General features: G+C 48.9%; 1 protein-coding gene and 1 long non-coding RNA gene across 2 annotated transcripts in view; one reads left to right on the top strand and one right to left on the bottom strand.

Annotated features, from left to right (window-relative positions):
- KCNK13 (potassium two pore domain channel subfamily K member 13) overlaps nt 1-27,856 on the top strand; it is a 107,288-nt gene that overhangs the window by 32,994 nt on the left and 46,438 nt on the right. The window lies entirely within an intron of this gene.
- On the bottom strand, nt 24,760-27,059 carry LOC102282231 (uncharacterized). The gene is made up of 3 exons (XR_314756.3): nt 26,927-27,059; nt 26,550-26,802; nt 24,760-25,527 (listed from the first exon to the last, which is right to left on the bottom strand). It is a non-coding gene; the product is annotated as an uncharacterized lncRNA (long non-coding RNA).

Below are 27,856 nucleotides of genomic sequence, written 5' to 3'. Positions count from 1 at the left end.
TTCCGACTCGTTTGCTGTGAGCAACCGGCAAGGTGACGGGGCTGGCCCGCCGCACTCCCGAGACGTTCACCCGCCCTGTGTCACACCCGTACCGTGTCACACCCGCCCTGTGTCACACTAGCCCTGTCACACCCCACCCTGTCACACCCGCCCTGTGTCACACCCATGCCGTGTCACACCCGTACCGTGTCACACCCAGCCTGTCACACCCATGCCGTGTCACACCCGTGCCATGTCACACCTGCACTGTCACACCCGCCTGTGTCACACCCATACTGTGTCACACCCACCCTGTCACACCCGTGCCATGTCATACCCACACTGTGTCACACCCGCACTGTGTCACACCTGCCCTGTGTCACATCCACCCGTGTCACACCCACCCTGTCACACCCACACTGTCACACCCACCTGTGTCACACCCACGCTGTGTCACACCCGCCCGTGTCACACCCGTGCCGTGTCACACCCGTACTGTGTCACACCCACCCTGTCACACCCGCACTGTGTCACACCCACCCTGTCACACCCACACTGTGTCACACCCGCACTGTGTCACACCTGGCCTGCTCTCCTTTCTGTGTTTCCAATCCTCCAAGCTCCTTCCTGCTTCGGGTCCCTTTACATTTACCTTTCCTTCTCTTAGCTCTGGATGAAACCACATCAGCCTCCTTCACTTAATCTGAGGACATGCCAGCTTCTGTTACCCTGCGGCAGGAGCCCTGCCCTCTTTTATCTCCTCTCAAGCCCCTACCTGAAATGCTGGATGTTAAAGGAGAAGCTGTCCCTTGAGTTTCACATGCACGATACAGAAAGTGGCAGAGCCACCAAGGCCTGAGCCTCACAAGCCCCTCCACTTGCGGGGACCCTGTGGGCACAGACCGGATGCCACCCACCCTGCGGTCCTGGATGGTTGTCCTTGAGGGTGACAGTTTATTAATAGCATGCTAATGAGATGCAAGAGTTGGACTGTGAAGAAAGCTGAGCGCCTAAGGATTGATGCTTTTGAACTGTGGTGTTGGAGAAGACTCTTGAGAGTCCCTTGGACTGCAAGGAGATCCAACCAGTCCATTCTAAAGGAGATCAGTCCTGGGTGTTCATTGGAGGGACTGATGCTGAGGCTGAAACTCCAGTACTTTGGCTACCTCATGCAAAGAGCTGACTCATTGAAAAAGACCCTGATGCTGGGAGGGACTGGGGGCAGGAGGAGAAGGGGACGACAGAGGATGAGATGGCTGGATGGCATCACCGACTTGATGCACATGAGTTTGGGTAAACTCCAGGAGTTGGTGATGGACAGGGAGGCCTGGTGTGCTGCGATTCATGGGGTCGCAAAGAGTAGGACACGACTGAGCAACTGAACTGAACTGAATAAGATGCTTAGCTTTGGGTCTTTATAAACAAAATCCATTGCCTTCCAAAATCAAGGAAGTTATTTTTTTTCTTCTTGTCATTTTTCTTGATGTTCCCTTGAGTCTAATTTCAAACAAACAAGGACAGGCAGCAATTTGTGTCTTGAGGGAGCCAGGAACAGGGGCTCCATTTATTTTGTCATTTGTAATTTCTTTGTCTCCAAGGAAAAGATCCTGCATTTAAAAAAAAAAAATCATAATTGAGAGTCTTGCAAAGGTTTCGTGCTTCCTTGTGAAGCTGTGTGATGTTATATGTCATTACCCAGGGCCTTGGTAAGAGCCGGGCCAGAGACAGAGGTTTCCAGTGGAAGGACATCTGCTGAAGGCCAGGCAAACTCAGTGGATGGTGCTGGGGGTGTTGCTGAAGGCCCTTCCTGGGAGGGTGGGAGTGGGTGGGAGGGGTGGGAGGGGCTTGGGTGGGAGGAGGTGGGAGGGGCTTGGAGAGGTGGGAGGAGCAGGGAGGGGTGGGAGGGGCTTGGGTGGGAAGGGGCAAGGAGGGGTGGGAAGGGGCAGGGAGGGGTGGGAGGGGCTGGGAGGGGGCGGGGCTTGGGTGTCCTGTCCTGCTGATCTAAGTTACCCCATGACCTTGACCACTCTATCTCCCTGAGTTTCAATCCTTTATCTAAAAAGTGAGGCGATTCAGTCAGGGTATTTCTTCTTAGCTCTGTCATATCCAACGCCTTCCTTTTTTATGTCAAAAATTTTCTTATGGTACTGAAAAGAAACTTTAAAAAATAAAATATTCCTTCGCTCTCCTGAAATGTAGTTGTATATATAAAATAAGCCGTCAGTACACATAATTTCACTCTTCCCAGGTGGCGCAGTGGTAAAGAATCCGCCTGCCAGCGCAGGAGATGCAGGAGTCGTGGGTTCCATCTCTGGGTCAGGAAGATCCCCTGGAGGAGGAAAAGGCAACCCACTCCAGTATTCTTGCCTGGAGAATCCCATGGACAGAGGAGCCTGGGGGGCTACAGTCCATGGTCCCAAAGAATTGGACGTGACTGAACACACATATAATTTCACAAAAGACAGTATACTGACTTAATTTTAATATGAACAAATAAAGGAAAATATTTCATAGTAAAATTGCACATATATTAATAACTCGACTCTAGGGTCTGACTCTGAAGGGGCCAGTAGCTACAGGCACACTGGCGGGCACGTGGAACAGGCCACAGTATTGTCTGTGATGGGGTTGTCTGAGATGGAGTATGCCAGTCCTCCAGGCAATGAAACCAACAGGGAGGAGAGAAGAGGAGATTTATTGTAGAAATGGGCTCAGAAGTTCCACATGCTGCTGTCTGCAAGCTGGAGAACCAGGGAAGCTGGTGGTGTAACTCAGTCTGGGTCCTAAGACTTGAGAATTGAGGGGCGGATGGGGTGAGTCCCGGTCTGGGTCCGAAGCCTGAGAACCAGGAGCCCTGGGTCCAAGGGCAGGAGAAGACAGACGTCTCACCTCAAGCAGGGGGTCACCTTCTCCTCTGTTGGCCTTTTGGTCTGTCCAGGCCCTCAACTGATTAGATGATGCCCACCGGCCTTGGTAAGGGCCATCTTTACTCAGTCTGCTGAGTCAAGTGCTGATGTCTTCCAGACACATGTTCATAAACACACCGAAAAATATTGTTTCACCAGCTGTCCAAGCATGCCTTAACCCAGGTGAGCTAGCATGTAAACCATCACTTATGGTGAAGAACTCCTGGTAATACTTAAAAAAATAAATGTTGACTCTTCCCTCAGTTTATACAACGGTTGCATTCCTGGAAATCTCAGTGTATATAAAAACCTATTGTTCAGTCCCTAAGCCGTGTTCAACTCTTTGCAACCCTGTGGACTGTAGCCCACCAGGTTTCTCTGTCCATGAAATTCTCCAGGCAAGAATACTGGAGTGGGTTGCCATGCCGTCCTCCAGGGGATCTTCCCGATCCAGGGATCGAACCCAGGTCTCCCACATTGCAGGTGGATTCTTTACCACTGAGCCACCAGGGAAGCCCCATATAAACAGTGTCCCCCAAAACGGTCAACATGAATTAGGTTTTAAGTTCAGATAAATGCAGAGGTTTTCTGTACCCACAACTATCCAGCAGGATGTCTGAAAGTCTGCTGGGTTCAGGATGCTCTTTAAGGGGTTGACTGTCCTGTAGGATGCAGGAACTTTGTACTTCCTGAATGCCCTGTGGGGGCAGCACTGCCCCGCTGAGAACTCGATCTTTCATGAGCCCAGCACTTGCTGCTGAAACTTGGACGTGCACGAGTTACCTGGAGGATCTCATTTGTTGCATCTGACTCAGCTGCTCTGGGCTGGGCCCAGGATTCTGCCTTCCTATCAGGCTTCCAGGAGCCACGGCTGCAGTTGGACGGGGAGTGCACTTTGAGTAACAAGGACCTAGAGCACTCACGAGGCTCCTCTTTTTGTTTGTTATGCTGGTATGCGGATCCTCGTTCCTTGACCAGGGCTTGAGCCCTTGCCTCCTGTGGTGGAAGCACAGAGCCCTAACTCCTGGGTCGCCAGGGGAGTCCCACGTGGTGTCTTCTTGCACTGAGCTTCTGTGAGTTCAGAGCTTGGCTCTCCAACGCAGGGTGTCTTTGAGAACTACCTGCTATCAAAATTCCTGGAGTGCTTGTCCAAAAACGTAGGTCCCAGAGCCTCACCTGGATGTCTCCTTTTTTTATTTTTATTATTATTATCAGTTTGGCTGAGCCAGCTCTGAGCTGAGGCACGCGGGATCTTCAGTCTTCATTTGCGACATACAAACTCTTAACTGCGGCATGTGGGACCTAGTTCCCTGACCAGGGATCGAACCCCTGCATTGGGAGTGCAGACTCTTAGCCATAGGGCCACCAGGGAAGCCCCACCTGGTCATCTTGAGTCAGGAACCCCCTGCATCTTAATAATTAATTCCCTGAGTCTGGCCTTAAAACCAGTCATGTTGCAAACCTCCAAGTACATTTCTTGACATCTCTGGGTCTTGAGGGTCTTTGTGGAACAAAGCCCTGATTCTCCATCCAAATCTCAAATGTGGCACAGGTCAAAAACTGTCCTCAACTATCACATGATATCGCTTGTATGTGGAATCTAAAAAATGACACAGACGAACTTATCTTTATAAAATAGAAGTAAATTCAGACTTAGGAAATGACCTTATGGTTACCAAAGGGAAAAGAACGGGGGAGGGGTTAATCGGGAGTCTGGGATTAGCGTGTATAGACCGCTGTATATGAAGCAGGTAATCAACCAGGACCCACTGCCCAGCACAGGGAATGCCGCTCAGCGCTCTGTAATAACCTATACGAGGAAAGACGCTGGAAAACAACAGATATACGTGTACCTAAGTCACTCTCTGTACACCTAAAACTAACACAAGATTGGAATCAACTAAATTCCAACATAAAATAAAAATGAAAAAAGCAACCTGTCCCGGTTCATCACATAGAGGTTGGAAAGTCATCCACTCTTCGGAGGTTTTGGAAATTTTCTATTTCAGGGGTTCCCCACCTCCAGGATCTAATGCCTGATGATCCGAGGTGGAGCTGGTGTAAAAATAATAGAAATATAGTGCGTGATAAAAGTAATGTTCTTGAATCATCCTGACACCATCCCCACCACCTCCAGTGCATGGAAAAATTGTCTTCCGTGAAACCAGACCCTGGCGCCAGAAACATTGGGGAAGGCTGTTCTATTTCGTGACTGGGTGGTGGTTACCTAGATGTCCAAGCCTTTTACAAGTTGATCCACTTTTTTTCTGACTGCATGCTACATTTCACATACCGGGAAGACCTCTTTTTGGTGGCTTGAATATATATAGTCAATTAGCCCAGGGAAAGCAGGGAGGGAATTGGTATTTACTACTCAAGCCCAACTGGGGGCTTCCCAGGTGGCTCAGTGGTAAAGAATCTGCCTGCCAGTGCAGGAGACGCAGGAGTCACTGGTTCAGTCCCTGGGTCGGGAAGATCCCCTGGCAGAGGAAATGGGAACCTGCTCCAGTGTTCTTGTCTGGGAAAATCCCACGGACAGAGGAGCCTGGTGGGGTGCGTCTGTGGGGTTGCAAAGAGTCGGACACAACTGAGCACACAAGCCCCGTTAGCCTTTACCTCCCAGCTGTGCATTTTTTTCTGTTGGTTTCGTTTATTCTAGTCTGCTGTTGGGAGAGGGCTGCACGGAAGACACTGAGAAATGTTTCCTTTTGTTGTCCTGAGACCAAGCAGAGAGCTGTTGACCTGCTCTACTTCGGGAAAAGCCGTCGGGAGCCCCTGGAGAAGGGGTTGAGTCTCTGTCTCTGGGTCCAGCATGTCCTTCTTGTCCCAGAGACGCGGCGTCTGCCCCTGTGGCTCAGCTGCAATAAAGCCGCCCTCTTCTGTACTGGCAGGTGGTGGCCACCAGTGTTACAGGTAAACGTTCGGAGGGGTGTGTGTGTGTGTGTGTGTGTGTGTGTGTGTGTTTTCCCTAAATAAGGCCTCTGACCGCCGATGAATTACCGGCCCTGAAGTTTCCTGGCTCTCCTCAGCCCCTGCCGCCCTCATACGTAGGTTCGCTGTTCTAGGTCCTGATACTGAAACAGAGGCCACTCCCCTGTGGGCGCCCAGCGAGGGGAGTTCAGCGGGTCCACCCTGGGGCTGGCCTTGTACCCTGGTCCCAGGGACTGGGACTTCTTAGGACTTTACTGGTGGTCCAGTGGCTTAGATTCTGTGCTCCAGATGCAGGGGGCCGGGTTCGATCCCTGGCCAGGGAACTAGATCCCGCGTGCAGGCCGCTACTGAGACCAGTGTAGCCCAGATAAATAATTGAAAAAGGAAAACTAGGACTCCTTCCCTTTGGCCACGCCTCTGCCTCAGCGCATGTCTGGCATCCGTGTTTCTGCCCCAGATCCTGCTCTGCTTGTCCTGCTTTGCCTTGTGACTGGTCTCTGGCTAATCCTCTGTGGCCGTGCCGCAGACTGTCACCCCTACCATCGCCAGGGTGGCACTGACTCTGCACCCTGGGGGCACGACGCTGCTGCTGTGTGCGAACGTCAAAGTCAGAGCCGCCCTCCTGCCATTTTTAAATGAAGCGACTCATTTGAGCCACCACTTCTCCTTTTTTTTCTTTTAATTAATATTGTTGGCCGCGCTTTCTCTAGTTGCGGTGGGCAGGGGGCCCTCTTCACTGCTATGGCAGGCTCCTCACCGCTGTGGCCTCTCTTTTTGCGGAGCACAGGCTCTAGGCACACGGGCTTCAGTGGTTGCAGCTCAAGGGCTAAGCAGTTGCGGCTTGCAGGCCCTGGAGCACCGGTTCAGGAGCTGCGGTGCACGGGCTTAGTTGCTCCACGGCCTGTGTGGTCTTCCCGGACCAGGGATCGAACCCGTGTCCCCTGAGTTGGCAGACAGACTCCTGTCCACTGAACCACCAGGGAAGTCTCTAGCTCTTGTTCCTGCTCTGCCAGGCCACGCATGAGGAGGGAGCACAAGCGTCCAGAAGAGCTGGACGGGCAGTACCAGGCCACGCATGAGGAGGGAGCACAAGCGTCCAGAAGAGCTGGACGGGCAGTACCAGGCCATGCATGAGGAGGGAGCACAAGCGTCCAGAAGAGCTGGACGGGCAGTACCAGGCCACGCATGAGGAGGGAGCACAAGCGTCCAGAAGAGCTGGACGGGCAGTACCAGGCCATGCATGAGGAGGGAGCGCAAAGCGTCCAGAAGAGCTGGATGGGCAGTACCAGGCCATGCATGAGGAGGGAGCACAAGCGTCCAGAAGAGCTGGACGGGCAGTACCAGGCCACGCATGTGGAGGGAGCGCAAAGCGTCCAGAAGAGCTGGACGGGCAGTGCCAGGCCACGCATGAGGAGGGAGCGGAAAGCGTCCAGAAGAGCTGGACGGGCAGTACCAGGCCACGCATGAGGAGGGAGCACTCTTGTACCAGGCCACGCATGTGGAGGGAGCACAAGCGTCCAGAAGAGCTGGGCGGGCAGTACCAGGCCATGCATGAGGAGGGGAGCACAAGCGCCCAGAAGAGCTGGACGGGCAGTACCAGGCCACGCGCGAGGAGGGAGCACAAGCGTCCAGAAGAGCTGGACGGGCAGTACCAGGCCACGCATGAGGAGGGAGCGCAAAGCGTGAGCTGGACGGGCAGTACCAGGCCACGCATGAGGAGGGAGCGCAGAAGAGCTGGACGGGCAGTACCAGGCCATGCATGAGGAGGGAGCGCAAGCGTCCAGAAGAGCTGGACGGGCAATACCAGGCCATGCATGTGGAGGGAGCACAAGCGTCCAGAAGAGCTGGACGGGCAGTACCAGGCCACGCATGAGGAGGGAGCACAAGCGTCCAGAAGAGCTGGACGGGCAGTACCAGGCCACGCATGAGGAGGGAGCACAAGCGTCCAGAAGAGCTGGACGGGCAGTACCAGGCCACGAGCTGGAGCGCAAAGCGTCCAGAAGAGCTGGACGGGCAGTACCAGGCCATGCATGAGGAGGGAGCGCAAAGCGTCCAGAAGAGCTGGACGGGCAGTACCAGGCCATGCATGAGGAGGGAGCACAAGCGTCCAGAAGAGCTGGACGGGCAGTACCAGGCCACGCATGAGGAGGGAGCACAAGCATCCAGAAGAGCTGGACGGGCAGTACCAGGCCACGCATGAGGAGGGAGCACAAGCGTCCAGAAGAGGTGGACGGGCAATACCAGGCCATGCATGTGGAGGGAGCACAAGCGTCCAGAAGAGCTGGACGGGCAATACCAGGCCATGCATGTGGAGGGAGCACAAGCGTCCAGAAGAGCTGGACGGGCAATACCAGGCCATGCATGAGGAGGGAGCACAAGCGTCCAGAAGAGCTGGACGGGCAGTACCATAGATTCCTTCTGGGCAGCAGGGCGTTCCTAGAATATCTGAGAACTGCTCCTTTCTTCCATGGCTTACCAAGAAAATACAAATCATCTGTTTTTACCCAAGTTATCAGTAAATGTTACTAGGAGAAATAGCTAATGCAAAATGAAACTGACAACACTGAACATAATAAAACGTCACAGATGAGAAACTCATGAATGTACATTTATTCGTAATTTTGAAAAGTACAACAATTTAACTGGGAAAAATTAGGTAAAATAGAAAAACCCACAGAAAATAAAACCAGGAGAAGGAAACATCCACGTTTAAAATTGATTTTTTTCTCAATGGCATTTTTCTTTTTTTCTTAATTTTATTATTATTATTATTTATTTGGCTGCTCAAGGGATATTTTAATTGCAGCATGTGGGATCTAGTTCCTGGACCAGGGATTGAACCCAGGCCCCCTGCATTGGGAGCGCAGCATCTTAGCCACTGGGCCACCAGGGTGGGTCCCTCAATGGCATTTTTCATAGAAATATAAAAAACAATCCTAATATTTATATGGAACTACATAAGACCTCAAAGAGCCAAAGCAATCTTGAGAAAGATTATATTTAATGCATTACAAATACTGAGCCATTATGTCATACACCTGAAAGGAATATCATGTATGTCAATTATACCTCATTTAAAAAATAAAAATTAATCAGAGGAATCAATCTTGGAACAATCTGGATATGGAGATTTTGACCCAGGAAATTGCTGTTGGAGTAAAAAAGAAAACTCAGATTATCACAAGGTTTGACTGAGAGCATTCATACAGACAGAGGTAACTGAAGACCCATATTTTTTAGTAATATTTTTAGTAGGAAAAAATCCCGTTGAAAGAAAAAATTCAATAGAAAAAAACAAGGTAATGTTTAACTGCACAAAATGGAAAAATTATTGAGGGATTAAAGTGGTTTATGGTAGAATTCATTGAGAAAAACATTTTCTCAATGACATTTCTTCAGTGTTGGTAAAATTCAGATTAAAATATATGTGTGTGCTCAGTTATGTCTGACTTTCTTGTGGCCCCATGGACTGTAGTCCGCCAGGCTCCTCTGTCCAGGGGATTCTCCAGGCAAGAATATTGGAGTGGGTTGCCATTTCCTCCTCCAGAGGATCTTTAGGACCCAGGGATAGAACTCAAGTCTTGTGTGTATCCAGCATTGTCAGGGAAATTTCTTTTACCACCTGGGAAGCCCAGATTAAAATATACATATACTTAAAGACAGAACAAAAAATGTTTTTCAGGGCAAAGCATTAATTGGGTCAATTAGAATATTTAAAAATGATCATGGAAGAGGGCAATGGAGACGTGATGAATCAAGGCCAGTTTAGACTGGATCTTGGGACAGAAAAAAAAAGATGATGGTGGAAAAATTGGTGATCGGTGAAATCCAAATGAGTCGAGTTCAGTGAACAGTAATGTTGGTTTTTTAGATTTGGCAAATGTATCACAGTAATGTTACATTTTTACATGAAGGAAAACTAGGTGAGGGGCTAGAGGAATTTTCTGTATCATCTCTGTAACTCTTGGGTAAGTCTCAAATTCCTCCCCAGATGCGGTGGGGTCGAGAGGGCCTGGGGCAGAGGGAAAGCCACGCACGCTTATCGCCGCTCTCCCACGGGCACTGCGGCTCACTCCCAGGTGGGGCCCCGTGGTTGTGCCACGCTGGTTTCATTCTGGCTGCTTGGGCCTGATTCAGTGGCTCCCCTGGTGGCTCAGTGGTGAAGAATCTGCCTGCAATGCAGGAGACCCAGGTTCGATCCCTGGGTCAGAAAGATCCCCTGTAGAAGTGAATGGCAGCCCAGTGTTCTTGCCTGGGAAATCCCACACACCGAGGAGCCTGGAGGACTAGAGTCCATGGGGTCACAAAGAGTCCAACTGAGCAGCTAACATTTTTTTTCACTTGCGTCTCCACCACCGGGAGGCATATGCTTCTGACTCTGAGGATAGTCTTTCGAGTCATCCTGAGAGTGAGGAATAGCTGCTGGTTTCTCTTCTGGAAGCAGATGGCCCTGACCATCCCGAGGGACTTCACTGTTGGGTGGGCACCGGCCTCACTTGGGAGCAGCCCCCAGCACCTTCTGCTGCTGGGCGACCCTTGTCTCTGATGGAGCTGCTCACCACCCCCCCACTCTGATCACTTCCTGTCAGAGCGGAGACTTTTGGGGGCCCCTAAATGCAGCCTGGGCAGAGCCTGCTCTCTCACCTGCACTTAAAGCCAAAATCAGATCAAAATCATTGGCCTCTCACTAAGCAGGCGCCCACGCCAGCGTCCAGAGAGAACAGTGCCTTTCAAATGTTTGCTCTGGGCTGGGGTCTGGTCTTGTTTCGGCCTCTGGATGTCAGCATTCCCAAACACAGGGAGGAGTTGGGGGACTTTTGTTGGCTTGTTAGTGTTTTAATAACAGCAGTTGATGGGGTCTCCCCGAGACTGACTGACTCAGTTTCTGAAAGGTAACAGCTGGGGACCTGAGTCCAAGTTCCTCAGATGATGCTGGGGAGCCAGCCCACTGCTGCCAGACTTTGGGCTCCACTGGGAACTGCATCAGCCCAAAGGGACCGGTTTGGAACTCAGGGTTCCTCGTGAAAATCTCCTGGACTTTACAAAGACATCAGGCGCACGCCCCCTGCCTGAAGACAGGGCTGCAGGAGGTTGCAGGTGGAGGTGAACGTCTGAGCGGTTTGTAAACTCCCCCAGGTGGTTCAAACGTGCAGTCCTGATCGGATGTCAGGATTAGTGGACCTTTTCTGCAAAGGGCCAGTGAAAGAGTGTTTAGTCTATGCGGCCCCCGGGGCTCGCCTTCTCCATTGTGGTGTGAAAGCCGCTACATGAATGAACTCGTGTGTGCGTGGCTATGTTCTAGTAACACTTCATTTGTTAAAAATAGTCTGCAGGCGAATGTAGCTCTCAGGTCCTAGTTGGTCCACCCCCCCCCCCCAACCCATAGAACCACCTAGAGAGCTACAAAATCGTCTTCTCCCCCAGGGCCAAGTAAATCACATTCTCCATGGGTGGTCCCCAGTTCACTTCAGTCGCTCAGTCCTGTCTGACTCTACGACCCCATGGACTGCAGCACGCTAGAGCTCCCTGTCCATCACCAACTTCTGGTGTTTACTCAAACTCATGTTCATTGAGTCGGTGATGCCATCCAACCACCTCAGCCTCTGTCATCCCCTTCTCCTCCTGCCTCAATCTAACCCTCAATCTTTACCAGCATCAGGGTCTTTTCCAATGAGTCAGTGCTTTGCATCAGGTGGCCTAAGTATTGGAGTTTCAGCTTCAACATCAGTCCTTCCAATGAATATTCAGGACTGATTTCCTTTAGGATGGACTGGTTGGATCTCCTTGCAGTCCAAGGGACTCTCAAGAGTCTTCTCCAACACCACAGTTCAAAAGCATCAATTCTTCGGCACTCAGCTTTCTTTATAGTCCAACTCTCACTTACATACATGACTACTGGAAAAACCATCGCTTTGACTAGATGGACTTTGCTGGCAAAGTAATGTCTCTGCTTTTTAATATGCTATCTAGGTTGGTCATAACTTTCCTTCCAAGGAGTAAGCGTCTTTTAATTTCCTGGCTGCAATCACCATCTGCAGTGATTTTGGAGGCCAAAAAATAAAGTCTGCCACTGTTTCCACTGTTTCCCCATCTATTTGCCATGAAGTGATGGGACCGGATGCCATGATCTTCGTTTTCTGAATGTTGAGCTTTAAGCCAACTTTTTCACTCTCCTCTTTCACTTTCATCAAGAGGCTCTTTAGTTCTTCTTCGCTTTCTGCCATAAGGGTGGTGTCATCTGCATATCTGAGGTTATTGATATTTCTCCCAGCAATCTTGATTCCAACTTGTGCTTCTTCCAGCCCAGCATTTCTTATGATGTACTCTGCATAGAAGTTATATAAGCAGGATGACGATACACAGCCTTGACATACTCCTTTCCCTATTTGGAACCAGTCTGTTGTCCCATGTCCAGTTTTAACTGTTGCTTCTTGACCTGCATATAGGTTTCTCAAGAGGCAGGTCAGGTGGTCTGGTATTCCCATCCCTTTAAGAATTTTCCACAGTTTGTGGTGATCCACACAGTCAAAAGCTTTGGCATAGTCAATAAAGCAGAAATAGATGTTTTTCTGGAACTCTCTTGCCTTTTCGATAATCCAGCAGATGTTGGCAATTTGATCTCTGGTTCCTCTGCCTTTTCTAAATCCAGGTTGAACATCTGGAAGTTCACTGTTCACGTACTGTTGAAGCCTGGCTTGGAGAATTTTGAGCATTACTTTACTAGCGTGTGAGATGAGTGCAATTGTGTGGTAGTTTGAGCATTCTTTGGCATTGGGTTGGATGGTCCCCAGCCACTGGTATTCATGAAAACCTCTTCAGCCGAGTTTTCAATCCGCCAGGATCAAGAGCCACAGCTGCTCTGCACTAGCATCGCACACATCGTCCTGAGAGTCTTCCCTGAGACTGTTCACTGTGCTGCGGAGGAGCTTTTGTTTCTGTGTTTGCTTGATTATTTTAAATTTATTTGAATGAAAGGATTCCAAGCATATTGTTCTATGCCTGCCTCTCCCTGGACCACAATTTTTTAACGAGTTGTAACACAGGTGCAGTGAAATGTTTAAATCTTAAGTGTCCGCCTTGATGAGTTCCTACATTTACTGACTGCACTCTTCTTCACAGATATGATAGCCTTGTAACCACCACGCAAATCAAAGTATAAGACACTCAAAGACATTGCCCTTCCCAGTCAATAGCCTGCTGATGTTTTTCTGAAGCCTGCTCTGAAATCTATATTCTCTAGGAATAGGTGTCACTAAGTCCCCAAGTATTTGGCGCTTGCTTTGCCCAAATATCTTCTTGGCGTTACGGGGGTGGAAGCAAGCCTGGGGTATGCCTGGCACTTTCCACTGCCATCTCATTGCCACAGCACATGGCACCCTTGGGGGACAAGCTCCAGAGGCCTTCTTGCCCCTTGATCATCAATCCACAGCACTTGCTTGGACTCTGCTGGGAAGGCAGCAAGCAGCCTGAGTGGACAGCTCATTTCAGCACAGCAGCAGCTCAAGCCCCGTCTTTGCATGGTCCGCTGGCTTCTCCCGTCCCAGGGGAGCCGAGCACTGCCGGCTGGGGGAACGCTGCTCCCGGAGACCTGTGTCACAGCTGAGGACCCCGAGTGCAGGAGATCCCTCGTCCAAAAGGAGCTGCAAGAAAATGTGCTCAGCATTTTTCCCACAGGGAAACTTAGCTTTATTTTTGTGTGTGTGATGAAATTGGCCCAGCATAAAATTCGCCTTTCTGAAAAAAAAAATTATTTTATTTATGCTACGCTGGGTCTCCGCTGCTGCAGGTGGGCTCTCTCCAGTCGCGGTGCATGGGCTCTGGCTGCAGCGCTTCCTCTGGGTTCAGGGCCCCAGCTGTAGGTGCTTCGGTAGTTGTGGACTGTGGCAGGTGGCATCTTCCCAGACCTGGGATCAAACCCATTCCCCTGCATTGGCAAGCAGACTCTTAACCACTAGACCACCAGGGGAGTCCCTCAGATCTGCCTTTTGTAAAGTGTTCAGGGTCCCTTAATTCATTCACCACATTCCTGCCACCGACACCTGTGTCTCGTCCTGGGACATTTTCATCGCCCTGGAGAACAACTCCAGAGCCTTTAAGAGCCTCCCTCTTTCCGCCGCACCCCTTGGCTCCTGGCGACCACCCGTCTGCTTGCTGCCTCTGTGAATTTAACCAGGACAGCTCATATAAAGACAGTCGATTGATACTGTTGCCTTTGGGGTCTAGCTGCTTTGATTGAACATAACGTTTAGTGGTTCATGCACACTGTGGCATGTATCAGCGCTCCACGGTCGATGGACATTCGGGTCATCACCACCTTTCCTCTTTCCTGCATACTCTGCTATAAACATCTGTATATACATATCTGAGCACTGGTTTTCAGTGTTTGAGGTGTAAATCGAGGAGTGGAATTGCTGGCTCATCTGATAATTCTATGTTTAATTTTTTGAAGAAGCTCCATGCTATTTTCCACAGCAGCTGCAACATTTTATATCCCACCAGAAATGTCAAGGGTTCCAGTTTCTCCATATCCTCACCAACACTTGTTATTTTCTGTCTTATTAATGGCCATCTTGCTTGCTTGCTCAGTCACTCAGTTGTGTCTGACTCTTTGTGACCCCGTGGACTGTGGCACGCCAGGCTTCACCATCCTTCACTATCTCCTGGAGTTTGCTCATACTTAATGTCTATTAATCTCACACTTAATGCCATCCAGCCATCTCATCCTCTGCCGTCCCCTTCTTCCACCTTCAATCTTTCCCAGCATCAGGGTCTTTTCAAATGAGTCAGTTCTTCACATCAGGTGGCCAAAGTATTGGAGTTTCAGCTTCAGCATCAGTCCTTCCAATGAGTTTTCAGGGTTCATTTCCTTTAAGGTTGACTGGTTTGATCTTCTTGTGTCTAAAGGACTCTCAAGACTCTTCTCTAGCACAATTCAAAAGCATCAATTCTTTGGTGCTCTGCATTTTTTATGGTCCAACTCTCACATCCATACAAAACTACTGGAAAAACCATAGCTTTGACTATACAGATCTTTGTCAGCAAAGTGATGTCTCTGCTTTACTGTCTAGGTTTATCATAGCTTTTCTTCCAAGGAGGAAGCGTCTTTTAATTTCATGACTGCAGTCACTGTCTGCAGTGATTTTGGAACCCAAGAAAATAAAGATATTCTAGATATAGGACCCTAATCACTAGGCACTTATCATATATATTATTTGTAAATATTTTCTCCTACTTTGCATGTTGTCCTTTGATAATGTCCTCTGATGCACCAAAGTTTTAAATTCTGGTAGACTTCAATATACCTAATTTTTTCTTATGAGTTTTGTGTCATACCTCAGGCACCGTTGCTAAATCCTAGAATGCAAGCAAATCTGCTCCATGCCTCAGAGCAGTTTTGGAAACATCCTTGAACACAGCTGCTAATACCCTTTGCTCAGAAGATAGGCAGAAACATTAGAACTATCTCAAAATAGGCCAACATGCAAAGACTGAGATGAGAGCAGAGCTGAAAAAGAGTCTTTGTACAAGTTTAGGGACGGGGTCCAGTGGCCCAGAGTGGAAGACTGCTTTCCCTCGGTCTGGGCTATGAGCCCGTCTCCCTTTTCAGCTCATACTGGCTTGACCTGGGAGTTAATGTTTTGAATTTCCTATAATCATAAGACTTAAAAATGTTTTTAATTTTTTACTGAGTGAGTTATCTTTCAATTACTGGAAGTACATAATTGATCAAATCCATGGATTGCCCAGGTGCCACAGCGGTAGAGAATCTGCCGGTCAACGCAGGGGACACAAGAGACTCAGGTTTGATCCCTGGGTCTAGAAGATCCCCTGGAGGAAGAAATGGCAACCCACTCCAGTATTCTTGCCTGGGAAATCCCATGGACAGAGGAGCCTGGTGGGCTACAGTCCATGGGGTTGCAAGGAGTCAGACATGACTGAGCAACTGACACTCTATCTCAGACAGTAAAGAATCTGCCTGCAATGCAGGAGACCCAAGTTCAATCCCTAGGTCAGAAAGATCCTCTGGAGAAGGGCATGGCAACCCACTCCAGTACTCTTGCCTGGAGAATTCCATGGACAGAGGAGCCTGGCGGGCTACAGTCTGCGGGATCACAGAGTCGGACATGACTGAGCGACTGATACGCTAACACATTACTGTGGAAGGAGGAGAGGATGAATTTAGAAGGGAAGCAGTGTCTGGCTTCGAGTTGTTCAAGGGAGAGGGGGTGGTGGCGTCAGCCACATGGAGAAGTAGACGGATGGGGAGGCATTCGGAGTTCTTCAGCAACAGGGTTGAGGGGCTGCTGTGAGGAGAGGGCAGCGGAGGCAGAGTCCGCGCCGGGATCTCGGCTTAACTGCGTGGGGGGCTGTGTGGCTCCCCGCAGAGGCCGGGCCACTGGGGAGCACCCGCGGAGCGTAAGCGTCACGCGGCGCCTCAGCCCAACTACAGGCTTATGGAAACGGACTCTGCTCGGCAGCTCTCTGTTAACTTATTAAGGAGAGTTTTGTGAACGGGATGAAGCTGCTGAAGCGGCCCTTGGCGCTCCCTCGCTCGCCCCTCTCTAAGCTCCCCGGCTTCCTTGGGCTGTTTTGCACCCACGCCAGGAAAGCGAGGGCCGGGAGGGTCAGAGCAGAGCCGCGGAGTGAGCTGGGCGGCGCTCGGCTCCGTGCGCTGCAGTGAGGCGGCTGAGTCTCCAGCAAAACGGTTCGCGTGGTCCTGGCGCTGCTGCTTGTTGCTGACTGTTTATACGATCTCTATTTCAGTTTCCCCCCTTGATAAATGTAGTCTATTCTCGTTAGAGAAAAAGTCGCAAACTCCAGAGAAGCAGAAGGAAGGAGGAGATTACACATAGCCCCACCAGCTAAGTTTCTGCCTTTATCATTAGATTTCCTTTTAACCTTAGCTCTATGCATTTTTCCTTTTTTAAAAAAATTTTAATAAGTGTAGTTGATTCACTATACTCACAACAAAAAATGCTGTGTTTATGCATTTTAAACTTTAGATATTCTGCATCTTTTTCTTAAGTAAACACCATAATACGTCTATCTTTCATCGTTTCGATAGCTTCACAAACAGTCTGTGGTGGAGCATGTACCATTTTCTGATTTACCCTCTTTCACTGGACATTTAGATTGTTGCTGGGTTTTCACTACTTACAATCCTGTGAGTACTAGCAAAGCTCTTTCTGTATTTAGCATCTGTCCCTCAGAAGTAACAGAAGTGAAATTTGTGGATAATAGGATATGAATATTTTAATGGCTTTTCACCCATAATTGGACCTTACTTGCCAAAAGGGCTGTATCTGTGTATATTTTAAAGATCCTATGTGAAAATGTTGAGTCTTATTTAGAATATGATGTTCACCTGTTGGCCCAAGGCATTCAGTAAATAGTGAAATAAAAAGGCTGTCACTGGGGGAGAACACCATTAGAATTAATTTTTAAAGTCGCCTCTGAGCTGATAGAAGACAAAGTGTGCGTGGATTTGCCCTATCACATTCTGTTCTTTCAGTGCATACCCAACAGACCCTCCACCGAATCCAAAGCCAGGCAGGCTGAGGAGGGATCCTAGGCCAGGGGTCCCCAACCTCCAGGCCACGGATCGGTCCCTCCTGTCAGATCAGCGGTAGCATTAGATGAGAAAGTAAGTGCTCACTAAGTGTAATACGCACGAATCATCCTGAAACCATCCCCCCCGCCCAGGCATGCAAAAATTCTCTTTCAGGTTAGTGGTCCCTGGGGCCAAAAAAGCTGAGGGCCACCGTTTGGTAGATTTCCCCTCGCAGGGGTTTTTCCACTGCACGCTCTCCCAGCAGTCACAGGCGACGGCATTTTACAGAGGGGGACGTGCTGAATGACTTCGCCAGAATCACAGAGCAGCGCTGGAGACGGGACAGCACCTCAAGCCGCCCTGGCTTACGGATGCTCTGTTTGGACTTACTGAGCTGCTGTACTCACAACAGCATGAGAAGCTTCAGGAGAAACAGGTGGGAAGGCCAGGCCCAGCCTAAGAGCCCGTACTCGTTAAGGGAGATCAGAGGTGCTATTGATGCTGTGATGCTGTAGAGTGCTGCACTCAACATGCCAGCAAATCTGGAAAACTCAGTGGTGGCCACAGGACTGGAAAAGGTCAGTTTTCATTCCAACCCCAAAGAAAGGCAATACCAAAGAATGTTCAAACTACCGCACAATTGCACTCATCTCACATGCTAGTAAAGTAATGCTCAACATTCTCCAAGCCAGACTTCAGCAATATGTGAACCGTGAACGTCCAGATGTTCAAGCTGGTTTTAGAAAAGGCAGAGGAACCAGAGATCAAATTGCCAACATCCGCTGGATCATGGAAAAAGCAAGAGAGTTCCAGAAAAACATCTGCTTTATTGACTATGCCTAAGCCTTTGACTGTGTGGATCACAACAAACTGTGGAAAATTCTGAAAGAGATGCGAATACCAGACCACCTGACCTGCCTCCTGAGAAATCTGTATGCAGGTCAGGAAGCAACAGTTAGAACCAGACATGGAACAACAAACTGGTTCCAAATCGGGAACAGAGTAGGTCAAAGTTGTATATTGTCACCCTGCTTATTTAACTTATATGCAGAGTGAAAGTGAAAAGTGTAAGTGAAAGTCGCTTAGTCGTGTCTGCTAGTCCATAGAATTCTCCAGGCCAGAATACTAGAGTGGGTAGCCTTTCCCTTCTGCAGGGGATCTTCCAACCCAGGGTTCAAACCCAGGTCTCCTGCATCATAGGCTGATTCTTTACCAGCTGAGCCACAGGAGTACGTCATGCCAAATGCCGGGCTGGATGAAGCACGAGCTGGAATCAAGATTGCCAGGAGAAATATCAATAACTTCAGATATGCAGATGACACCTTATGGCAGAAAGCAAAGAAGAACTAAAGCGCCTCTTGATGAAAGTGAAAGAAGAGAGTGAAAAAGTTGGCTTAAAGATTAACATACAGAAAATTAAGATCATGGCATCTGGTCCCATCACTTCATGGCAAAGAGATGGGGAAACAGTAGAAACAGTGTCAGACTTTATTTTTCTGGGCTCCAAAATCACTACAGATGGTGACTGAAGCCATGAAATTAAAGGACGCTTACTCCTTGGAAGAAAAGTTATGACCAACCTAGATAGCATATTCAAAAGCAGAGACATTACTTTGCCAACAAAGGTCCATCTAGTCAAGGCTATGGTTTTTCCAGTGGTCATGTATGGATGTGAGAGTTGGACTATAAAGAAAGCTGAGCACCGAAGAATTGATGCTTTTGAACTGTGGTGTTGGAGAAGACTCTTGAGAGTCCCTTGAACTGCAAGGAGAGCCAACCAGTCCATCCTAAAGGAAATCAGTCCTGGGTGTTCTTGGAAGGGCTGATGCTGAAGCTGAAACTCCAATAGTTTGACCACCTGATGCAAAGAGCTGACTCATTGGAAAATACCCTGATGCTGGGAAAGATTGAAGGCGGAAGGAGAAGGGGACGACAGAGGCTGAGATGGTTGGATGGCATCACCGACTCAATGGACATGAGTTTGAGTGAACTCTGGGAGATGATGATGGACAGGGAGGCCTGGTGTGCTGCCGTCCATGGGGTCTCAAAGAGTCGGACACGACTGAGCAACAACTGAACTGAACTGAGAGGCACTAAGTGCTCCAAAGGATATATTGCCCTCCTTGGGCTGCCCTAACAGAGCGCCTCAGACTTGGTAGCTTAAAGAAGAGAAATTTATTTTCTTACACTTCTGGAGGCTTGACGTCCAGAGTCAAGGTGTTGGCAGGGTTGGTTTCTTCCGAGATCTCTTTGCTGGAAGCCTGTGGACGGCTGTGTTCCCCCACATCCGCACACTCTCTTCCCTCACTGTGTCTGCTGTGTCCGCATCTTCTATTAGGACACCAGGCATTCTAGATTAGGGCCCTACCCTTAGCTTCACTTAATTAGCTTCATTTTGACCTTGTTTTAGCTTAATTTCCTTATTAAGTTACTAAGTTCCTATTTTTCCTGTCTCCAACTCTTCCCACCTGCTGAAATACTGGGGGTGAGGATTTCAACATATGCATTGGGGTGGGGGGTGTGGCTCAGCCCATCACAGAGGGTCACAGAATCTGCAATCTGGATAATTCCGAGCCAGTGCTTCTCCACCTCAGCAGGGCTTCCACATCACCTGGGGAGGTTTTTTAACAAATAGCCGCGCTCCCCTCTTCCCACCCCCGGATAGTCTCCCTTAACTGATCTGTGGAGCATCTGGCAAAGGTGTTTCCTAAAAGCTCCTAGTGATTTGAATGTGCTCCCAAGACTGGGAGCCTTGTTGAACTGAAATTCCAGACAGAAGCTGTTTTCATCTTCCTAAAGCTGTCCTTTCTGTCCCGCCAACACCTAGCTTTATACGACACAGACTACCTTCTAACTGACAAAAGTATCAGAGCTCAGTTCCGAGTGCACGCTCAGCTTTCTCTTTCATTCATTAAAGGAGACAGTTGTTCTCTGACACACCAGCCACTATGCTGATGAGAGTAGCTGAGTAACGCCCCCCAAAGATGTTCACGCCCTGCTCCCTGGAACCTCGAATAGGGAGATTATTCTGGGTTATCTGCACGGGCTCTGTGTAATCAGAGCACTTAAAAACAGAGAACCTTTCCTGGCAAACGTCAGAGAAAGGTGACCAAATAGAGCAGAAGAGATTCAAAGCACGAGAGGGACTCCATCCACCCCTTCTGCCACTGACGATAGGAAGAGGGGACACTCGCCCGGGGACTGCTCTCAGCTCACCGGGAGATGGGCGCCCAGCTCTGTAACCTCAGGTCACTGAATTCCAACAAAAGCTGGACAAGCTAGGGGGAAGCTCCAGAAAGAGGTAAGGAACTGCAGGCTTGTTTATTGTTATTATTTAATGGGAGGATAATTGCTGTACAGTGTCGTGTTGGTTTATGCCACGACAATGCAAGTCAGTCCCAAGCCTCCCTCCCCCATCCCGTCCCCCTTCTAGGTCATCATGGAGGCCAGGTCTCATTTTTAGCTTGGTGAAGTCAGACTTCTGACCTCTGAATCTGAGATGACGGATTTGTGCTGCTCTGAGCCACTGACCTGTGGTAACTTGTTACAGCAGCGGACAAGACTAACAGACCTGAGACTGGAAACCCAGACAGCAGCACATCCTCCCCGCTGTCACGGGACGCAGCACCTCAGGTTTGCTGAACGGCTGCCACCGCCGTCCAGGACCCTGGCATCAGTCACAGTCACCTCCTGCCTGTCCCTGAGGCCCTTCAAGAGTAGCCAATGCGTCTGACTCAGGCTCCTTTCAAATTACTTTTCTGGTCTGAGTCTCATAGTGTGTAAGGCTTTGTACGTGCCCTTGAAGTATGGAGTCTGTTTCCTCTAGGGCTTCCGTGGTGGCTCAGAGGTAAACAATCCGCCTGCCAATGCGGGAGACTCAGGTTCACTCGCTGGATCAGGAAGATCCCCTGGAAGAGGAAATGGCAACCCAGCCGGTATTCTTGCCTAGAGAATCCCTTGGATAAGGGAGCCTGGCGGGCTAAAATCCATGGGGTAGCGAAGAGCTGGACACGACTGAGCGACTCAACAACTATTCCTTCAGCCCTCTGCCTCTCCCAGGAGTAGGCTCGCTGGCCCTCAAAGCCCTGGAGCAAACGTCTACATGTGTAATTATCCTGTTCGTGGGCTGCTCACCCGGGGGTGTGGGTCATGACCGCACTGCACCCCCACCCTTCCTACCCGATTCATTCCGGTTCCTTCTTTAGTTTTAGAAGCTCTCTTCTTACAGTCTTTGGGTCATTCCCATTGACAATCGGGGCTTCCCCGTGGCTCAGTGGTAAAGAACCTGCCTGCAATGCAGGAGCCACAGGTCTGATCCCTGGGTCTGAGAGATCCCCTGGAGGAGGAAATGGCAACCCACTCCAGCATCCTTGCCTGGAGAATCCCACGGACAGAGGAGCCTGGCGGGCTACAGTCCACGGGGTCATAAAGAGCTGGTTACCACCAGTGTTAGCAGCAGCAGCGTTAACAATTGCCAAGTAAGTGGCTGTAATTTGGGTATTTCCATGGGAGGAAATAAGCTCAGGTCTTCCTACTGTGCCATCCTGGGCACTCTTCCCAAATTCTGCACTTAAAAAAATTTTTTTGACCACACGGCTTGTGGGATCGTAGTTCCTTGACCAGAATTGGACCTGGCCCTCGGCAGCAAGAGCAGAGAGTCTTAGCATTTGTACTGCCAGGGCAGTCCCCAGTTCTGCACTGTTTTGGTGGAAGTTTCCCATAAAACGAGAATGAAAACCCAGGTACCTCAGATGGATGGAAAGGGGAAATTTCTGTGGCTAACGTATAGGAACAGATGTCAGGACTGATCGTCTAGAAAGGGCAGACTTTATAGAAAGAAAATAATGTAAGAGCAGCTCCTCAGACCTCAAAGGAGTATCTATCCTCTCCTACCCTCAGCTCACAAATTTTCTTAATTTTAGGATGAAAGCTTTAGTAAAATCATATGCTCTAAGTAAGGAAATGCTCAAAAATGAAGATGATGAAAATCCCACAATGATGGGAGTGTGTCAGAGGGACACAGGAGCCAACTGAAAGAGCTGGGACAATTTGAGGAATAAAATAAAATGGTGTCGGACCATAAGCCAGGTAGAAAGTAACTATCCACGAGTCTATACTACCGTAAGGGAATGATTCAGCCTCTCGAGCAGAGACAAGCCTCCCGTGGAGGTCAGATGACTTACAGAGATGCTGCGGCCTCAGGGATGTGAGTGGAGCCCCTCCCGCCCTCGCGCGTGTGCAGTGACCTCCCCCACGAGCGCTGGGTGGAGAAGCCCGGGTGCAGACGGGGTAACTTCGTGGTGGAGAAGCCTGTCAGACCCCCCAGCCAGTGATCAAGGCTTTCGTGTCATCTGTGATAAGGCACGTGGATAAAGAGTTTCCTTGACGTGATGTGCTGAGCACTTCCCTTCTGTGGTCTTCCTCCCCAAGGATGTGACACTAGACAGATCACCTCAGTCTCACCATGAGAAGCTGGAGGAGGGCATGGCAGCCCACTCCAGCATTCTTGCCTGGAGAATCTCACGGACAGAGGAGCCTGGTGGCCACAGTCAAAAAAAGTTTGTTACAACTGAGCAAATAATACACACACACACACACACCCATGAGAAAGCATCAGACAAGTTCCAATTAAGGGACGATCTACAAAACACCTGACCAAAACCTCAAGACTCTCAAGGTCACCCAAAATTTTCTGTCTGAGCAAGTGTCAGAGACCAGTGCCCTCTACCAAGACATGATGGCTAAATATGGTATATTAGATGGAATCCTGTAATGATAAAAAAGACATGAGATAAAAACAAAGGCAGTCTGAATAAAGAAGGGGCTTGATAATAATGCATCAACATTGGTTATTAGTGGTAACAAATATAGCATACTCATATTGTTCTGTATTTGGCTTCTGTGGTGGCTGAGCAGTAAAGAACCTGCCTGCCAATGCAGGAGACGCAGGTTGGATCCCTGGGTTGGGAAGATCCCCTGGAGAAGAAAAGGGCAATCCACTCCAGTATTCTTGCCTGGAAATCCCCATGGACGGAGGAGCCTGGCGGGCTACCGTCTGTGGGGTTGTAAAGTGTTGTTTAGTGACTACATAGCAACAACAATCGCTTAGTACCGGTAACAAACATACCATACTCACAGGAACTGTTAATAGTAGGGGAAACTGGGTGTTGGGCACAGGAAGCTCTCTGTACTTTTTTTTAGCAATTTTTTTGTGAGTCTAAAACTATTCTAAAATAAAACTTAATTATTATTATTTTTTACTGACCACCCCACATGGCATGTGGGGTAGATCCCTCAGCAGGGATTGAACCCATGTCCCCTGCAGTGGAAGTACAGAGTCTTAGCCACTGGACCGCCAGGGAAGTCTCCAAACTTAATTTTTTTTAAGTGAAAAAAACACTATATGTACCTTACAAATGTTTCTTTCACCAAACCACGTATGTTCTGTAGAGTAAGAAGACCCTTTCTACATTTCGCGAAGGGGAAGGGAGCGCTCTGCATATGGATCTGGGCACGGCCCGTAAGCTGTTAGGGGAAAGGGACATTTATTCTGCAGGCGGTTTAAAAGTAAAAGCACTCACCATACTTTTTTTTTTTGTACACTACTTTCTCTGCTTCACATAAAACTCACTCATCATAGTTTATTAAAGCTATTAGATGTTCCAAAAGTATGTTTCATCTAACAAAGTACATTCTGTGACCATTTTGAGTATACTTTTGGGAAATAAGGAAAAATATGTATCATGGAAAACAGATGGAGCTTTGGTACTTGCCTGGGTTGAAGGCAAACCTGCTTTGACCCTGGGGCTCTGGGAGCCCAGCTCGAACTCGTGCCACTTAGAAGAGCTTTCCACATGAGGACAGGGAGGGAGGCAGAAAATCCATCTGTGCATGGACATAAAATGGGTGCTTTGCCCTCTGATCCATCAGAGCGAGAACAGGAGTTGTGTCTCTCATCTTAAGTGATAAACTCGGTGGTGCAAACATTTCAGGACTCTGAGAGGTGGTTAAGTTCTCCATCTTCAAATGAAACTAATTTATTAAGAGAAAGAGTGACAATTCTCCAAGCGGCAGTTTACTTCCGGTTCCAGGGAAGATCAACTGGTAGTAAGAGAAACAAGTTATAGCAAGAGTAGTAGTAATGATCAGTTGTGTCCAACTCTTTGCGATCCCATGGATCCCATGGGCCTCTGGGAGCCCAGCTCGAACTCGTGCTTGAACTTAATGTTTAATATACACAGAAGAATGTGTGTAACACAAATATAACTTACAAATCATTCTAATCAGGTGGACACCTATGAACCACGCCCTGCTCTAAGAACTGGGAGTGTTACCGACAGCATTGCATCTCCCCCTCTGTCCCCACCTCCCCTCCCTAAGAAGTGACCATTACCCCAAAGTATGTGGTTATCAGCCCCCCAGCTGTTAAAAAGTTATGCTTGCATCACATATGCGTATAGCCATGAGCAATATACTGTTTCATTTTCGACTTTGAGGTTGACAAGAGATGGATGATGTGAATGTAGTCAACTGCAACCTTCTCCTAGGCCGCCATACTATGTTCCTAAGATTCATGTATATTGCGTGGAACCTTTAACTGTAGTTCACTTATTTTGGTGTCTTCATAGTATCCTGTCATATGAATATTCCAGTTTACGTCTCCATTCTTCTGACTTGGGGCATTTGAGTTTTTCCCAGCTTTTGTGCCATTACGATCAGTGGCCCAGAAAACATTCTTGGTGACGCCTCCTGGGCAGCCTCGTATGAGCCTTCACTAGTGTGGTGGTTCTCAGACATGAGTGTGCGTCAGAATTCTCTGGAGGGCTTGTTACAACGCGGACTGCTGGGCCCCGTGCCCAGACTTTCTGATTCAGTGGGCTGGGGCAGCACCGGAGGTTCTGCCTGTGTCGTAAGTTCGAGGCGGTGCTGCCGCTGGGGGTCTGGGGCCGGGCTTGGGGAGCCAGTGTCCTGGGAGCAGCACCGAGGGGTGGGACGGCCGGGAGCTGGGGAGCCACCTGTTGTAAGGCAAGGCCCAGCGGTTTCCCTGTGCAGCCGGCTCCTTTTATTTTCTCCCGACAGCATGGGAACGTTCCACTGAGCCATGTTTTCATCATCCTTAGTTTTATTCATGTTCTTTCTCTATGTTCAATGTGACTGACCCTGTAGGAAAGGGACAGGATTCATACATGGAGACTAGTATGCTTTACACTTTTCAAAAATTGAAGTGTAGTTGGTTTACAATATTGTGTTAGTTTCAAGTCTACAGCAAAGTGATTCAGCTATACATATACATTTTTTCAGATGTTTTTCCACTACTGGTTACTGTGAGGCACTGAATGCTGTTCCTGTTGCTCATCTTTTTTGTATTAGTAGTGTGTATCTCTTAATCCCAAACTCCTAATTTTCCCTTCCCTTTCTTTTTTTGATATCTGTAAGTTTGTTCTCTGTGCATGAGAGTCTGCTTCCGTTGTGTATATAGATCCTTTGTATTATTTTTTAGATTCCGCATGTGACTGGTATCACCTAACACTTTGCCTTTGTCTGACTCACTTCGCTAAGTCTAATATTCTCCGGGTGCACCCATGTTGCTGTAAACGGCATTATTTCATCCTTCTTTTATGCTGAGAAGTATGGGCCTCCCAGGCGGTGCTAATGCTAAAGAACCCGCCCGCCAGTGCAGGAGACATGAGAGGCATGGGCTCAGTCCCTGGTCAGGAAGATCCCCTGGAGGAGGGCACGGCAACCCACTTCAGTATTCTTGCCTGGAAAACCCCATGGACAGAGGAGCCTGGCAGGCTATGGTCCACAGGGTTACAAAGAGCTGAATACTACTGAAGCAACTTAGCACACAGCAATGTGTGTACACACACACACACACATATATGTATATATATATACACACACACACATATATGTGTGTGTGTGTGTGTGTGTATATATAACGAACACACATGCACACACACTTCGTCTTCTTTTTCCATTCATCTTTTGATGGACACTGGTTGCTTTCATGTCTTGCCTACTGTGTTCTATACTTTTTAAAAAGAGATCTTCACTGACTGTGTTTCGTTGAGCTTAAGCAAAAGAATGAACTCTAATCGGTTTTCCTGGGAAAGTAGATAGTGAAGTAAAGCGAAGTAAATAGCGAACAATTCATAAAACTTTAAAAGAACGTCATTTACCAGTGTCGGGGGAGTTGGGTGGCTTGGTCATTTAGGTTCAAGTGGCCATAAAAACTGGAGGGACCTCACACGCTCAGCAGTGCCACCTGAAGAGCCTCTCCATGGTTCTCCATAGAAATGAACACAGTCAAATTTATATTTGTTCTCCCATCAAGCGTACAGTGTTGTTTAACCACAAGCTACCTCTTTCGGTGGTTGAAATCTCACGATATTGTGAGAGGACGATCTTGGACTGACGTATCGCCTGCCGGAACTGGAAGAAGATAGAGAAGGACACTGGAAATAAATAAGAGGAAACTGCCAGGACATTAAAGCATTAACTCCCTCACAAGATGGCAAAGCCTAAGGTGGAAGAAAGAGTATCCGCCTCCACCCACCAGGCTTGAGCTTGAATTTTCGCTCCTCTAGTCCACGCTGGTGTGAGAACGGGCCCAGATGCTTGCCGTGTCCTGAGCCTCAGTAATCAGTCCCCGGCGCCTCGCAGGGCTGTGGAGGGTCACAGGAAGTGACACGCACACCGCGCCACGCTCGCGGCAGGGCACGCAGCATTCTGCGTCCTCTTTCCTTTGGGACAAGTTTTATGGAAAAAGTAACAGTTGCCATTTTTACGTTAGTTCACCGTTTGCAAAGCTCTTTCCCAACTGAATTCGCATGGCGCCCAAGAGGATGCTCTTCCAATCATCCCAGCTGCCGCCCCTCTGAAGCGTTCACCGCCGAAATGGCGTTCACCTGTGCCTTCCGGGAGCCATTTTGAACTGTGGACAGCAGTGCGCACGCGCAGTGGCTCCTCGTTGTTGCCTGCGCCCGGGGATGACGGAATCGTTCTAGACCTGGCGGGTGTGTAAGCCGATCCCCTCTCTGGCTCTGCAAAGAGACGTCAGCATTGAGGGCTTCCTCTGCGCCGGACACTAGGCAACTTCTCTTTTAAACTTCAGGACGTCTCAATTCAAGGCAGGTTCAATTATTACTCTTCTTTGATACAGGAGGAAACAGTCATAGACCTTAGCGTAAAACATTATGCTAAGTGAAAGAAGCCAGTCACAGAAGACCACGTATTGTGTGAGTTTTCTGAAATGTCCAGAAAAGGCAGATAAATGGAGGCAGAAAGTAGGTTAGTGGTGGCTGGGAGCTAAGGGGATTGGAGGGCAATGCGGAATGACTGCTAGTGTGTATGGGGTTCTTTCTAGAATGATGAAAGTGTTCCAAAATTGGGTGTGCAGGGAATGGACAATTCTGTGAATGTCTTGCATTGTAAGTGAACTGTACTCTTTAAATGGTGGCGTATTATGGTGTGTGAGTTGTATCTC

Source organism: Bos mutus, chromosome 10 (assembly GCF_027580195.1).
Source record: "Bos mutus isolate GX-2022 chromosome 10, NWIPB_WYAK_1.1, whole genome shotgun sequence".
In the NCBI taxonomy this organism is placed as follows: Eukaryota; Metazoa; Chordata; class Mammalia; order Artiodactyla; family Bovidae; genus Bos; species Bos mutus.
This window is presented reverse-complemented; position numbering and strand designations above follow the sequence as displayed.